Genomic DNA, 16,312 nt, shown 5'->3' with positions numbered 1-16,312 from the left:
TATCTTCTTGGATGTTGTAGATCTATAACAAGCCATGGTTGATGGATGGATGTATGCATTAAGCAGATGTGATCACAACAAGTTTGAAAGATAATGGAGCCATAGCTTTTTACGAGTGGCGCCTGTTTGCCAGGTTTTCACCATCGTACTTACCCAAGGTGCCACCGGAGTGGTTGTTCACCGTTTGGATGCATGATTTTTCTTGACTTTTTTGATGTTTTTGTATTTTCTTCATGTCATTTCTTTGGATGTTTTTGGTATTTATGGCAGTATATATGGGAGCTTGATGCTCCGTGCAGCTTATGTGTAAAACCATTTGAGGTTCATGCTGTTGATCGGATCTGCTAGTGGCTCTCCTTCTGATGTAGCCAACTAATATGCCCCAGACCCAAATACAACAGTGACAACATATGGTCCCAGCCAATTTGATTCAAACTTGCCTTGATGTTCTCTATTTGGTTGGTTGCGGGGATTCTCTCAGAGAACAAGATCACGTACCTCAAATGTACGAGATCTAACTCGATGATTATAATTTCTGCTCATGCGCTGCTGATAGGCTTTGAGATGGTTGTATGCAGCTTGTTGCTTCTCATCTAGTAACTCTAAGTCCTGAAGACGAGATACTCTGTAGGCTTCATCATCAATGAGATTATGTAAGGAAACCCGTAGTGATGGTATATCGACCTCAATAGGCAAGATGGCTTCTGCACCATAGACCAATGAATAAGGAGTTGCACCTGTAGGGGTTCGAATGCTAGCTTGATATGCCCATAGTGCTGGATTCAATTGAACATGCCAATCATGACCGGCATCATTGACTGTCTTCTTGAGTATTCTTAATATGTTTTTATTCGATGCTTCGGCCTGACCATTTCCTTGTGGGTAATAAGGGGTGGAAAAGCGGTGTTGGATGTGAAATTTCTCACAGAGTTCACGAACAACCTGATTTTTGAAAGGAAGACCATTATCTGTGATGATGGACAAGGGTACACCATACCGTTAAATGATGTAATTGAGGATGAATGAGGCAATCTGCTTGCTGGTGACTTGGGTGAGTGGAACAACTTTGATCCACTTTGTGAAGTATTCGGTAGCGGTAATGATAAATTTATGGCCGTTGGATGAAGATGGATGAATTTTACCCACAAGGTCAAGTCCCCATTGACAAAAAGGCCATGGTGTTGTGATTGGTTGTAGTTCCTATGCTGGTGCATGTATCAAGTCTCCATGAACTTGGCATTTCTTGCACTTTCTAACAAAGTAGTAGGAGTCCTTTTCCATAGATGGCCAATAGTACCCAGCTCGCATGATCTTCTTGGCTAGTGACGGGCCACTTGAGTGAGTCCCACAAATTCCTTCATGTACCTCTTCCAAGGCCTTTGTTATCTCATTCTGCTCTAAACATCGAAGGAGAGTACCATCAAGACTACGTCGGTATAGGGTTTCGGCAATAATGGTATATCGAGCAGTTTGGCGAATGAAGGTTTTACATTGGTTATTCGATTGGTTGGGAGGAAGGGTGTGATCGTGGAGATAGGTGTAGAACTCACCGTACCATGGGGATTCAGAACCAACAAGGTGACATATCATTTCGGATTTGGGGATATCATAAGCGGGAATCCAAAGTTGTTCTACCAAGAACTCGTAGCGTGTTGAATTCTATGGAAGATCTAGGAGAGATGCGATGGTAGCCATAGCGTCAGCAACTCGATTCTGATCTCTTGGTATCTGCTCAAAAGTGATAGTAGTAAATGATGTCTTTAGAGTGTCCACCATTTGCTTATATGGCATGAGTTTATCATCCTTGGTCTGATATTCATCTGTTGCTTGTCGAATGACTAGTTGTGAGTCGCCATATACTTGTAGTTCTTGTAATTTCCATTTTACGACTAGCTTGAGTCCTGTGATCAAGGCCTCATACTCTGCTATGTTGTTGGTGCATGGAAATGTGAGCCTGTAAGACTTCAGGATGCTATCACCTTGAGGTGTGATAAACAGAATGCCTGCCCCCGAGCCATGCCTAGTGTATGAACCATCAAAGTATAGTTTCCATGGTTGTGCTATTGTGATCATGAATATCTCTTCATCTGGAAAATTGGAAATGAGAGGATGATCGCCTATGAGTGGTGCATCGGCCAACTGATTTGCAATAACTTGACCTTTGATAGCTTTACGGTCTACATACTCGATATCAAATTCACTCAGAATCATCACCCATTTGGCCAAGCGGCCTGTCAATGTTGCTTTGCTAAGTAAATACTTGAGTGGATCGATTTTTGCGATGAGCTGTACCTTGTGTGTTAACAGATAGTGCCTCAGTTTAGTAGCTGCTAAGATTACTGCTAGGCAAGCTCGCTCAATAGGTGTGTAATTGAGTTCATAGCCAACCAGTGTGCGAGAGATGTAGTAAACAACACACTCTTTTCCTTCTGCATTATGTTGTGCCAGTAGTACACCCAATGTTGTACTTGTTGCTGAGATATAGAGTAACAATGGTCTACTTGGATCTGGTGGGATCAATAATGGTGGATTCATGAGATAGTCTTTAAGTGTCTGAAATGCTTGTTGGCATCGGGCATCCCACTGAAAGCGGATGTTCTTGTGTAGCAGGTGGGTGAATGGGTGACACTTATCAGCTAATTGTGCAATGAATCTTCAGATGGATTGAAGTCATCCTTGTAATGTCCTTAGCTGACTGATATTCTTTGGAGGTGGCATGTCCATGACTGCTTTTACCTTTGTTGGGTCGATCTCAATACCTTTGCTTGAGACAATGTATCCTAGAAGCTTCCCGGAGGTTACTCCAAAGACACATTTCTTTGGGTTGAGTCGAACATGGTATTGTTCCGGTCTATCAAATATTTTATCTAATATGTTGAGATGACCTTCTCTAGTGAGTGATTTTGCTAGTAAGTCATCAACATAATCTTCCATCATAGTATGCATCATGTCATGGAAGATGGTGGTCATTGCTCGTTGATAGGTTGCTCCTGCATTCTTGAGACCGAAAGGCATTACATTCCAGCAATATGTGCCCCATGGACATGTGAAGGCTGTCTTATGTTGGTCTTCTGGTGCGATCTTTATCTGATTGTATCCTGAAAAGCCATCCATGAGTGAAAGCATGGCATGTCCTGTTGTCAGATCCACTATGATATCGATATTTGGTAGGGGAAGTCATCCTTAGGACAGGCCTTATTCAGATCCCTGAAGTCAGTACAAATGCAAATACCCCCTTTTGGTTTGCCGACAGGAACAATGTTGGATATCCAATCCGCATAATCAATGGGTCTAATGAAACCAACATCCAAGAGTTTCTTAAGTTCTGCTTTGACTAGCACTGCAATCTGGGGATGCATCTTGCGAAGCTTCTGATTGACAGGTTTGGCTCCTTCTGCTACTGTGAGGTGATGCATGACTAAATCAGGATTAAGACCAGGCATGTCTGCATATGACCATGCAAAGTTAATTTGACGTTTTTGAAAGAACTCTATAAATTTAGGTTGTTCCTCTGGAGTGAGAAGAGATGCTAGATGTATGAGGTGAGGATTTTCAGGAGTCCCCACATTGTATTCTTTGGTTTCCTCGATGAGAATCGTTGATTGTTCCTGTTGTGTACTAGCAGGGAGAATGTCAAACCCTTCATCCTTAGGTGCCTCAGAGAGATTTTCACCATTGGATACGCTCTTTCTTTTTACTTTTGTTGGATCAAACAGTGCCACAGTGTGGTTTTCACTGGAAGATCCATGTTTTATCATTATATTTTTGCAGCTGAAAGGTTTGGCATCCGCCCTGAAGTATGCTGCGCTATTAAGTTCTATGGCGAATCCAGCTTTGTGATCCCTGCTTGGTAGGTTATCCCGTAATTCCAAAAAGTCAATGATGGCCTCATCGTTTTGGAAGAGGTCAGGACATGGGGGATTTGGTTGGTTCCATTCGATGAGTGCAGGGTGAATAATGGGCATTACTTCATCGATTAGGTTAAGTGCGTTAGATGTATCAGTGAGGGTTAAGACGTTATGGTGAAGGTCGTTGATGGTACTCTCTCTATCAGAATCAGGCGTAGGATGAGACGTAGGGTCTGTGGAAGATGTTTCCAGTTCAGGAACCCATGTGGTCTTTATCTGTGCTTCTCCATAAAAAGGGATGTCTTTGCATGGCGGAGGTAGTGATGCATCTTCCTCATTTGAAGTGTTAAGCTGTACAGAATCAAATTCCCACTCATGTGAGTCGGTCTCTAAATCACTTTCCAGCATCTGATTACTATACCATACTGGGATGTCCTTTGAGTTAAATACTGCAGGGGTGATCGGTTGATGTACCTTTGTAGATGAAATGATCGGTGCTGCAGGAAGGTCGATGGGGATTAAAGAATCTGGTACAGGGAGTATCGGTAATATTGACTCAGTGGCTTCTGCTGGAACTATTGGTGCCATAGATGCTGCTGCGGGCTCTGATACAGTTACTGCTACTAATGGTGCTGCTGATGGGATTACTGGTTCATTTGGTGGGATGAGTGGCATTGGTGATGGTTGTGTTGGGATTCTGAGCCTTGGTGGGGCAGTTGTGATGGTGCTTGATGTTGCTTTGATAATGAAAGGTGTCCTTTTTGTAGTAGGTTGACATAATGGTTTGCTAGGTTTTCCTTTGAATTTGAGTTTAGGAAAGATCTCTTTTTCAAAGCCTAGGCCTGTATTACCTTTGGGCTTTAATTCCAGTAGCAGAGGTTCATGTCGTCCTTGTTTGCAATATCTCAAAGCACTATGACCATCATACCCCATTCTTTGCATAATGAGGAGACCTTTGCCATACTGATCTGTAGGAAGTTTAACTTGCGGTATATCAGTGGTGATGGGATCTTTATAGATCCAGTCCGCTAAGTCCTCATCTTGGGTTTCTTCTTCCTGACTCTTTCCAAGGATGAAAGGCGTCAAAGCACATGCTAGCGTGATTAGTGGTTGCTGGAGTAACTGTTGTGGTTTACCATGTGTTCTAGGAGAAGTGGGCATTTGTCCCACACAAAAGAGTTGACTCAAGTTGTATTCCCAGGACCTTCTTCGGCTATTTTCATTTTAAGCTTTTCTTGCTTTGGTATAGTGGTGTTCAAACTGGCAAGAGAGGCGGGACTTATATATGATGTGGAGGAAATGGCTTCTCTATTATTAGGAACGGTAATCTCTGGTTGATGGCTGATATTATGGCAATACGCAAAGGGATTTGCATCACCCAAGATTGTGATCTCTACACCATTATGTGAGAACTTGATACATTGATGGTAGGTAGATGGAATGGCTTGCATGGCATGTATCCAAGGTCTTCCTAACAATAGATTGTATGGCAGAGGAAGGTCTATAACCTGACAGATGATGTGCTTTATCACGAGGCCTACTCGGATTGGTAGTACCACAGCTCCTTTGGATGAACGCTCCGCATCGTCATAGGCTTTGATTGTGATCTTCTTGTGAGGATCCACTGATTCTATGGCATATCCCAATGCTATGACCAACTGTAGTGTACAAATATTTAAGCCTGCTCCATTGTCGATCAAGACTCGCTTGATCCTGTGCTGGTTGATAAAGCCTTCAATGTGTAGCGAAGCGTTATGAGGTTGCTGGAAGGAAGAGTTGTCACTTTTGGAAAAAGTGAGACATGGTGATGACTTTAGACTTCCAACCATGGCTTGAAATTGGTCTATATTCAGGTTTGCAGGGACTGACGCCTCTTGGAGAGCTTGATCCAAGATTGTTTTATGAGATGGCGATAGGCACAAGAGCTCTAAAATGGACATAAGCACGAGCATTTTATCTAATTGTTCCACAAGATTGTACTGCTTTGGGATGGAGGTGATGCCTTGTGGAGCTGCCTTTATGGTAACTTTGTCGCGACGTGTAACAACATTGCAATTGGAGTTGGGATTTTTGAAGGTTATAGTTGCAACTTGTTCACTGGCATCATACAGGTGATTTACAGTATAATTATATGTAGCCTGTGTATAATCTGTGGTATCAGTGCCTCACCTGGAAGTGGAAGGACCCCTTTGATCTTGTGATGGAAGTGGATTTTTGAACATCAGATGATCATTATTGGTTGTTTTTGGGTCATGTCCTTCTATTTCAATTTCTCCTCGATCAATAAGATCCTGAATGAGATCTTTCAATCGGTGACAATTACTTGTCTTGTGTCCTCTCCCTTGATGGAATTCATAGTGTTCAGTATCTCTCCACCATGCCGGTTTGACCTGAGGCTCATAGTTTGATAGTTTAGGTAGAGTGACCAAATTTTGAGAAATGAGTTGTTGCAATACTGTTTCAATGGGTTCCCCTAAGGGAGTGTATGTTCATTTTTGTTTTTGTTGACGAGGTCTAGGTTCATCATGAGATGTGATGCGACCTTGATTCGAAGGAACATTTGTGTTGTTCTGAGGTGGAGGATTTTGTCCTGCAAACCAAACCACAGGTTGTGCACTTTGTATAGTCCTGGCATCCACAACCCCATCGTTGACGATATTCTTGTTTTTGTTCCAGAAGCTTGGTTTATCGCTATTGAAGCGTGGGTGAGGACTATCCTTTGGTTCATTATAGATTTTGATGAGTCCTTTCTTGATGAGTGCCCGTTCACATTTCAAACCCTTGGTGATCATATCATTAAAAGAGTCTGTGTCTTTGGCATCCAGGTGAAATTCCATTTCTTCATTTAAGTTGGAAATGAATATTTCCACTAGTTCTCGTTCAGGTAACTGAAGAGAACGTCTGCTAGACATTTGATGCCATCGTTGCAGGAATACTGAGAATAGTTCACCTGGTTTTTGTTTAGTGTTGCACAGATCAGCCATGGTGATGTCGCGTTCAATGTTATGAGAGTAATGAGCTAGGAACTTCTGGATGAGTTCCTCAAATGTTCTAATGCCACCTGGTAGTCGAGAAAACCATGATGTGGTTGTTCCTCCCAAGCTTTGGGGAAAAAGGCGCATTAGGTATGTGTCTTCATATGCCACTTCGAGGAAAGCGAAATGAAATTCTCTAACATGGTCACGAGGATCTCCCTTCCTCTATATTTTTCGAATTTGGGTGTTTCAAATCCTCATGGAAAGGGTGGCATGTAAAGATTCCTATCGAAAGGATAGGGACAGATGTCATTGAGTGAGAATTGGTTAGTTTTGACACCACTATGAAGTTGTTGGGCGAGATTCTCGACTTGTTGCCGCAACATCTCCATTTCAGTTGGAGGAGGAGGTGGTGGGTTACTTCGAGGAATGTTGTATCTGATGGGATCTCTACCTCTTTCCTCTTCATGGCGACTTTGTCGTTCTTATGCTTTTCTTAATTGGGCAAGATTAAAGTCAGAGGGGAGTTTTGCTCCTTCTTGGGCAAGCTTTAAAAAGTGAGCATCTGCATTGCTCCTGAGTATTTCGTCAAAAAGTCTGTTAAAGAGAGGGTTATGCTAGGCCCTTTCTATTGTTGCGGGAGTAGGAGTACTTGGGTTTTCGTCATTCGCATTTCCTCCAAGTGCTTCTTGGAATTCATTGAGATTTTCCTCTTCTTCTTCCATTTCTATTTCTCGTTGCCTTGACTGTGATCGGGTTTGAGCCATTTTGCTTACAATCTTTTGTTGAAGTTGTGTGAAAATGATGATGAGTTTTTGATGAAATGAGACATTGATGGTTGGTGAATTGTGTTGTATGTGGATCTCTAGCACTTTTAAGGTAGATGTAACCGAAATTCCTTCTTTGAATTGCTTGCTTGTTTGATAAGTTTTGATGTGATAAGGTGTAGAGAAATCTGAGATGTGTTACAGATTGAACTACCTAGTAATGAGAGGATTCACTCATGAACTAGTTTTAACCTGCGTAGATGTGTCTCTTAGGATGAGCTTATCCTAGATGTAGAAACAATCTAAAAAGTGATGCGATGTGTTTGATTCAAACAATATCTAAAAGAGAACTTGGGACAAGAACCTCTTAATGTTTTGAGAGTTGAGACGGATTGATGATGAAGCGATGATGTATGAGCAAGATAATGGATGAAATATTTTCAACTTCAATAAAAACTTTGTGTTATAAATGGGACAAACTCCACCTCTTCTCTTTCGGGTGTTGGTGGTATTTCTCGAGCTGTGTTGTATGTGATACAGACGTTTGGGAAAAAGTTGGGATTAATCTTACCTCCTTGGTTTTTGTGATAACTCAGAGCTCTATATTGCATAAAAGCTCTGCGGTTCAATGATTCTGAATCGAATTCATTTGTTTTGCCTTGATTGAAGGTAGAGACGCATGTGATGCAAAAAAACTCTATGGGAGACAAAGATTTGTCTATTTATATAGAAGAATTTCCTCCTTTTGATCAAAGCCTTTGAGCTTAATGGTCTTCTTTTCAAGTTGATATTCTGATGACGCTTCTTCTTTCGCAAGATGTGAAGAATGGTCATAAAGTTTTGATACTTTTGTTGTTTGCACTTTGTTTTTGATGTGTTTGGTTGTTTTTGAGAAATGCTTGGTTGGATGAATACTTTGTTTTTGGAAGTGATTTTTGATTCTTCTTTGACAAGAAAACAAAGCAAGCACACAAACACAAGAATGTTGCCTTAAAAGGCACAAATGAGTATGGGTCTAGATCAACCCAATCCTTGGACTTGTATATGACCCTTCCTTTAGATGTATTTTTAAGGTGTATTTCCAAAGCTTGAAGTCGGCTCAATTTGTACTTGGTCTTGACTAACACGAAGACATTTCAAACACTTTTTATCCCTAAGGTCAAATGGCCAGTTGTGATAAATTTAGCCCACATCTTGATATTTCTTCGACTTTGGTACTACATACCTTATGAATCTCGCCGTGGCAGGTAAGGATGTGATATACTCAGTCTTGCACGAGCATAACAAATAGATGATCCCTATGATGGGGGAGTCACCACTTTTATCAAGTCACAAGTGACTTTTCAAAAAGCTATGTTTCTACTCAAGGAAATATGTATGGTGAGTATCTTGGGAGCAAAACCATCTATGCTCTTGCACTAAATTATATCGCAAATATCCTCAATCAATAGAACGAGTGGGCTACTACTTAAAGGTGTTTAGTCATGTTCGATGTTTTTGGACATAAGTTCATTCTGTAGTGACTCACTTAAGAGCCTTGTAACTGGTGGTGGGGCCCATTTGTCCTTTCAGCCAGTTACACTGTAGGAACAACTATACCCAAGGCTACAGCTTTCGCTCTCACCTGATTTTTATAGCGGCTCGAAGGATTTACCGTGCAAGGTCGTTCCCAAGAGTGATGTGTCTCTTGGCAGGCCTCTCTTAAAAAGATAATTTTTTTGAGTGTTACTAACACTTTTCTCTTGCGCCTAGGACCACGAAAGCCAAGGGGGAGGATAGTGTGTGTTAGAAGTAGGACCACTCGACCAACCTTTTTGCACAAGTGTGCCAAGCACGAAAAACACTTATTCTTTTTAATCTGTCATTGCAATGTGATCTAACTATTTGGAGATGTTGCTCCAATAGTCATGGTGTTCTTTTTAACTTCAAAGACAATATGTTTGAGTAAACTAGAATTTGAAATCCTGGTCAACTTAATGAAAAACACGTTTGCATGAAGTAAAATCGCTTGCAAAAATCAAAACAAGTGGATTGTATATTTTATGTGCACCAAAAATTGAAGTGTGGATTGTAAATTCTTTAGTTTGATGCAAGAAAATGGAATTGTTGATTTTAAGCACCAAATAAAGTGTGTTTCCTAACTTGCAAGAAAACAAATGTTGTTTTGTTCAGTTTTAATGCACCAAAGAAACAAGTGATCCTAACTGGAAAACAAGGGAAAGTTTGTTTGTTCAATTTTTAAAACACCAAAATAAATTTTGTGATTTTAAAGAGTGAGTTTTTAAACCTGCACAAACAACAACCTGTTAGTAAAATCCATGTCTAAGGGGGGCTTCCACAAGCCTAAAATTTTTCACTTTTTCGGTTACAAGGTCTTTTTTACAATGTTCTGTTGCAATAGCGCTAGTCTGTGTTTGAACAGAAGCGCTATTTAACACAAACGTGCTAAAAGAAAAAGAAAGACAGAGAGGGCAAAAGCGTTGAAACAAGGTCAATAGCGCCAAAACAGTTTCAAAAGCGCCAAAACAGTTTCAAAAGAACTAATAATGATGCAATAGCGCTATTTTAAAAACAATAGCGCTAGAACAACAAGTATCAATAGCGCTAGAACGCGATCAATAGCGCTAAAACACAACCTGTGTGACAATTTCAACATGCAAACGTGTTATTGGTTAAAAAAATGATTTCTTGGGTGTTCGGATTCACGTCAGGTTCACCAAATGATGCTCTACAAAGTGGACAAGGTTAGTCTGAGATAAATAACACACACACAAGAAACCGTTAGTGTTAATCAATCAAAAACTAATCTAAACAGGCATATCAAAAGAGATACTAAAAACATGAAGACATATTTAACTAAAGAAACAAATATGATGAGGCATCTCCAAATACCTCCTAACATGCTCTTAGCTTCTTCTCCTTTGTTCCTCTCCTCTCCAAGTTCCAAAATAGTGTAGCTCTTAGCAGCTTTTTGCACTATGGATGCCTATGGAGGATTGAGATTTGAGTATTTTGCTTCAAATGGAAAATGAAAAACTAAAATACTAGATGCTATTAAAATGATTGATTTTAACTAAAATAACAAAGATATTAGTTTGCTATGCTAAATGCTCTCTAAAATGCCTATAGGTTAAATGCATACAAGTTTTCAGGATCCGGATTATGAAGAAATGGGCTCTATTTATAGGAAAAATGGAGCAATGGATGGTTGAGATTGAGTAATCTCAACAAGGGTCAGGATTGAATGATTTCAAATCCATGTGAGGGCTTTCAACCCAATCCCAGGATGACAAGTGTCAATGTGAGATAGGTTGAGAGGAGAGGGAATAAGCATTAAATGCTTGACATGACTTTGGGAGTTAAAGTCAAGGTTAATTGAATGAATAAACTCTTTATTCAAAGAATAAAGCTTTTATCCAATGGATAAATTCTTGTGCAAAGGCAAGAGGGATAAATATGGTCAAAGCAATAAATGTTTGGGGGGACAAGTTTGAAATAACCATAAATGGTTATGTAAGAGCCATTAATGGTCATGTAAGAGCCATTAGTGGTCTTTGACGACTTTAGAGGCTAAGTTGTTGAACACACAAAGCATTAAATGTTTTTCAAAGACTTTGAAGTCTTTGAGAAGTGACTCCAAGTTGCTTAGGAATGTGACAATAATTAGGGGATGGATTAGGTTAAATAGGAAGGGGTTAGAAGAATCTAGAAGGGGATTAGATTTGCAAGTGGGTTTGGTGGGTGAGGGAAAATAGGATTTTTAATTAAAATAAAATTCATTTATTTCAATAAATAGGTGCAAGTTGCATTTGTAGGAAAATGCAAGTGGGGGGGTTTTTAAATGATTTAAATAAATGTTAATTTATTTAAAAGATTTAAATAAATGTTAATTTATTTAAAAGAGGAAAAGGGGGATTTAATTAAATAAATAGATTTTATTCATTTAATTGATTGTGAATTTGGTATAGTGAATTAATTAAAATAAATTGAATAATTTATTTAATTAATAGGAGAATGTTTGAAGATGAATTAATTAAATATTAATTTAATTAATTGATGGCTAGTGGATTTTTAATTAAATAAATAGCAAATATTCATTTAATTAAACTAGATAGATTTATGTGACTACAATGTGTAATGTCAAGAGTCATGCTTCAAATGAGGAATTCCCTCTAATTAATGTTTACAGGCCTAATGAAACAGAGGAGAAAGCATTGTAGGATTCTATCCTACATGGCATCAGGGATCATAATAAAGATAAATTCAACCTTGGAAAGGATTTCAACACCATTTAGGATTTATCTACGAAAAGTGGAGGGCTAAAAAAGGTCATCCGAATTATGTTGGACTTTAGATATTTTATTAAGAATGTGGAAGTTATAGACTACATCCAAAGAACGATGTTTACACATAGACAAATAGAATAGCGGGATTTACCAATATTGTAGAAAGCTTCTAAGACATGTTTTTTATTGGAGGTGTAGACACCTATAAATGTCTCGTTGATCATGTACTAATTATTCATCTAATTGATTAAATAATTATTTAATTATTTTATTAAGTTAATTAATCTTATTCTTCTAGATCCATATTTCTTCATCATCTTACTAATTATTTCTATTTTAATTCTATCATCATTTAATCATTCAAACCATTTTCTAATGTTAATTAAATATTTATTATTTAATTAATTATGATTATTAATCCCTCAATTTAAATAATTTTTATTATTTAAATAAATTCATTTTCAATTTCAATCTCTAATCATTTAATCATTAACCCTTTTCTAAATATTAATTAACTAGCAATTGCACCTTGGTGTGCAATGTATACGCCGAATAGCAAAATTTTGGAAAAAATCTAAAAGGGTAATTAGGAGAATAGTTGCTTAATGAAATAGGTAGATTGAAATCAAGTAATTGGAGTGAAGGAAAAAAATACTAAAATGTTAGATTTTGTATTATATACAGAGCTCAAAATCTCATTATTTACTAATTTGTTCTAGAAAAAATATTTACAAAGTGGAGAATTTAATTAAAAACATTGTGGAATTGAACATCTGGTTTAAATTAGTTGGAACCTATAAAGAAAATGCACTTAAAACGTTGAAAGAGGATTTGCAAAAACCATTTGCATAACTTATTCATTTATAGGTTCCCTATAATAGGATACATAGTTTCACAGTTGATATCATCCTTTATTTGTCAAAGAGAGTAGTGTAATTGAATCATACTATATAGAAGACAATTGTGCAAAAGAAAAATTGTCAAGTTGAATTTGTATAACTCGAGTGAGTTTAATAGTTTACCTTTTAGAGATCAAAATTAGAAGCATTGTTTTGAACATGTCTTGGACATTTACAAAACACTTGAAATTTGTCAAATAGTGTAGTTTAGTTTGAGAAATGTGGTAAGATTGAATGTTATGCATAATGTGTCTTGGACTAAGAATAGAAGGAACAAACCTCATATGCATCTGATAGTAGATTGTGCATCTGATAATATCTTCAATCGTGCCTCCTCTTCTCTGCGTCAAGTGACATGTGGACTTTGTTGCATTCGTGCATACCTTTCAAATGTGAAGGCATGGTGCATGTGAAGGCTTGCAAGATCATGAACTCTTGAAATAGATGTTAGTGGTATCTGTCATCGAAGACCATGACTTATTGGTGGTATAGGTATATTTGTTGGGTTATTGTGATCCCAAGTCGGGCCTGTGTAATTTTGGAATTGAACAACAACAAATAAGGGCAGTTGAGGTGGGTTTTCACCATCATTGTATACAAATTGTTTGACTTGTCCGAGTGCACCATTGACAAGTCTTGTTTCCACCCATAGATTTATAGACAACATAACCTCTTAGCCAATACATAGCAAGATCTTAGATTGTAGTTGTTCATCATCTGGATTTGAGCATGTCAATCCCTTCATTTGTTTTGCAGTAGATAGGGCAATAGGTTTTGCTAAAAACAACAACATGCGTTTATTATGCAATGACACCATTTCATTTGTTGCAAAAAGATGTTTGGATGGTAAGAAAATAGATTGTTCTGCAGAGGTGAGTGATGAACTTGACCGAGACATTAGAAGTCACCAGTCTGCAATTGTAGGTGTTGCATTTCATAAATTTGAGAGGAGTTCATGAAAAGCAATTTGTGCAGGTTGCTCTCCAATTTGATGAAATATTTTATCCAATGTTATAATTGTTGTGAAGCTAAGCCATAGTGTCCCTCCATAAGAAGTCGAAGCATACATTGGAATATCCTTGACAGGTGGTAGCTGGCCCAAGTCACCAAATAGTATGATTGAGCGTCCTCCAAATGGGATTTGGTTATGTGTAGGGAATGCCTCACACAACCTCATATCAATGCATTGTATTAACCCGCGACCAATGAAGCTCATTTCATCTATTAGAATGTAATGAATTAAGTACATGCTTTCTTGGAAGTTTGCAAGTGTTTATCCTTCGAGGGGGACCATTTCTTTGATTGGAATTTGAATGGCAGAATGAATTGTTGATGCTTGTATGTTGAAGGCTGCAACACCTATTGGTGCGAGGAGTAGTAGTGGTAACTATCCCGGTGGTGCCAATCTCATAATTGTAGACTTTATGCTCATTATCAGGTGAGACTTTCCTGTGCCTATAGTTCCTTGAACAATAATCTTTAGTGGTGGTTTTAAAGTATTGTCTTGTAGATGTGAAATAACTAAATCATATGCCCTTTGTTGTTGTATAGACAGGTCATATGGGCCCTGTTGATTGTAAACATGGTGGGACTTAAATGTTGTCCGATTGGAGTGTATGAAAGTAGTAGCTACAACTTTTTGTTGTGTGGGTTTGTGGTGTTTTTCCCAATCATGGCTCAAGTCAATTTCATGTTGGCCAAGCATATCAAGTTCATCTAGCTGAATAGGAAGCCCCGGGTATAAAGCTGAAAGGGCTTGCCATTCAGTAAGGAAGTCTTGTTGTATTTGTTCAGGCTCGCTTGAAGGAGTGCTAGCATCACTTTCTTCCATTGTTGTTGAGGTTGTTCGACGTACATGCCATGGATGGTATTTGTTGGAGAACCTCTCCCATTGTGCTTTTATTTCATCATTCGAAGAGCCAAAATCCATCTGAATGTTGCGGAATGGATGGTATAGTATTAGTTCACTCCAACAAAATGCTTGAAAATATTTGTCCTCCTTTGAAGGGATGGATATGAATCTAGGGGATACTTGAACTATTACTAGAGTAGTTCGCTCTTTCCATTGATCACATTTTCGAGATGCACTGAATGACCATTTTTTAGTTACGTCAATAAGACACATTCTCTCTAGATGTATAGGCCTTTCCATGTAAGTTGCAATATAGCTTGGATAAGTGGATGTTCCTGTGGGGGAGATTAAAACACGTTGGAAGTTTTTTTGGTTCACATTTAAAGAAACAAATGTTCTGCTAGAGAGGGATAGTGGTAGCTTTAGTAAAAGGTGACAGGTCTCTTGAGCACCTATATCACGGTCGACAAGGTTCTCTAGAAGCATTTTTCAAAAAGCATTAGGAGCTGGTTTATCAGGCTCAAAATTAGTTGAAATGCGAGACAACATTTGATGATATGTCTTAGAGTTGTTTTTAGCTTTAGCTGCATATTTTGCAATATATTTGATCATAACATCTATTGAGAGAATAGGTTGACAATCGACATTGGCCCTCCATATAGAAACTATGAATGGGTTGTGAAGATTGAGGTGGTCATCATTGTGAGCAGGGGTGTGTTTCAGTTGGCCATTTTCAACATTTGAAAGAGTAGAATTATCTTGAATGGTCCAAGGGGCTTTGTAACAACATAGAAGAGTTGTGCCCTTTCTTCTAAGGCATGTTTGGGCAATACACTTTGTATGTTGTTGAACATGATTGACTAACTCACAATAGTCAATTGAAGTATCACTTGATTGAATCATTGTTGTGTCCATCAAGCAAGGGTCATCAATAATCAATCGATGGAATGTTTGGTTTCTGAATTGCAGTGCTCGTGGACTCCATGCAGAAACATATCTATCAATGTAGTGTAGTGCATTTTGTATTGATGGAATGTGATTCCATTGCGTTTTGTCAATGTTTGGTGCTTCTTGTAGCCAAATGAAACCATGGATATGTGTAGAGCCTCTATGTTGCCAAGTTCATACCTACAAAATTAGGTGTTTAGACTCAAAAATAGTAAGAGTTAAATTTTAAATTAAAAACTTGGCAGAGTTATACCTGTACTAGTAGTCAGTTGCACCAAGAAGTTTTTCCAAGCCCTCGACACGAAATGCTGTGAATCTATGATGCATGTAGAGTGCAATAAGGTGGGGGTTTTGAACTATATTTTGTAACCTCCACTTTGAAGCCACATGCGGATTTGTTGGTGTGGTGGATGGCATGATTTTATGTAAGTTTGGCCATTTTGTATCTGCTGCACTAAGTGTGAAAAATAGTGTTGGGCAACCAATCTGAATGACCATATCAATAAGTTCCCTTTTGTGTTGGTTCCAGAATAGTTTCGTACCATAGATTGATAAGCTAAAACATCAGCTAGCTTTTCATCAGGCAAGTCCTTTAATCTTTGACGAAGGGCACCAATTGTTGCAGGTAGTTCATCATGGAGTTGCTTTTGAACAAAAACAGATGTTGTGGCTTGACTTCGATGCCGCATAATTATATTCAATATGAAGTACCTAAACCGTGGGTGTTGGCTGAACCT

This window comes from Cryptomeria japonica, chromosome 2 (assembly GCF_030272615.1).
Source record: "Cryptomeria japonica chromosome 2, Sugi_1.0, whole genome shotgun sequence".
Taxonomy (NCBI): Eukaryota; Viridiplantae; Streptophyta; class Pinopsida; order Cupressales; family Cupressaceae; genus Cryptomeria; species Cryptomeria japonica.
This window is presented reverse-complemented; position numbering follows the sequence as displayed.